This window comes from Mus caroli, unplaced genomic scaffold (assembly GCF_900094665.2).
Source record: "Mus caroli unplaced genomic scaffold, CAROLI_EIJ_v1.1 scaffold_9447_1, whole genome shotgun sequence".
Lineage (NCBI taxonomy): Eukaryota > Metazoa > Chordata > Mammalia > Rodentia > Muridae > Mus > Mus caroli.
In genome coordinates, this window is record NW_018391071.1 from 17312 (window position 1) to 18206 (window position 895).

Genomic DNA, 895 nt, shown 5'->3' on the forward strand with positions numbered 1-895 from the left:
AGATGGTTAGCTAGAACGGAACTCCCTAGTTAGAACCATGACTTGGGTGTGAAAGCCCTTGCCCTAGGAGTGAAAAGTTCTCACACCTGGCTTCTAAGACTATAGCTGACCTTAGATAGGGCTGACTTTGTCTCAGTTATTTTATTGCCCAGTTCCTGCCAGTCTTTGTGTTTTCATTCCTCTATTCTGTGTAAGAGTCATTAAGCATCCGGTTACCTCATTTTGTACCTTGCGGGTATGTCATTCAACTTCCTTATTGTCTTCTGTATAAAAAGTCTGATGCTCGAGTTGTAAAATTACCTTCAGATTCTACACACAACCTCTCCTGGTGCATCTGTCTGTCATTGATCCACGTTTTGCCCACCTGCGTCGAGAGACCCCGTTCCACGCAGACACAGGGACCCAGAGGGTCTGCAGCACTGAACATGGGTGGGGAAGAGGTTGCCTACTGAGGCAGAGTGGGAATACAGCTGTAAAGGAGGCCTACAGAACAGGTTTTTCCTCCTGGGGCAACAAACTGCAGCCCAAAGGACAGCATTATGCCAACATCTGGCAGGGCAAGTTTCCTGTCAGCAACACTGGCGAGGATGGCTTCCAAGGAACTGCCCCCGTTGATTCCTTTCCTCCCAATGGCTATGGCTTATACAACATAGTGGGGAACGCATGGGAGTGGACCTCAGACTGGTGGCCCGTTCACCATTCTGTTGAGGAAAAGCTCAGCCCAAAGGGTCCCACTTCTGGGAAAGACTGAGTGAAGAAGGGTGGATCCTACCGATGCCATAAGTCCTATTGCTATAGGTACAGCTGTGCAGCTCGAAGCCAGAACACACCAGATAGCTCTGCACCCAACCTGGGATTCCGATGTGCAGCCGACCACCTGCCCACTGCAGGCTGA

The 895-nt window shown here is 50.2% G+C and overlaps 1 pseudogene across 1 annotated transcript in view; it reads left to right on the plus strand.

Moving 5' to 3' along the window:
- LOC110288980 overlaps positions 1 to 895 on the plus strand; it is a 1789-nt pseudogene extending 894 nt beyond the window's left edge. Inside the window, exon 2 of the transcript XR_002377317.2 lies at positions 420 to 895. The product of XR_002377317.2 is annotated as a formylglycine-generating enzyme-like (transcript). The remainder of the gene's footprint in view (positions 1 to 419) is intronic.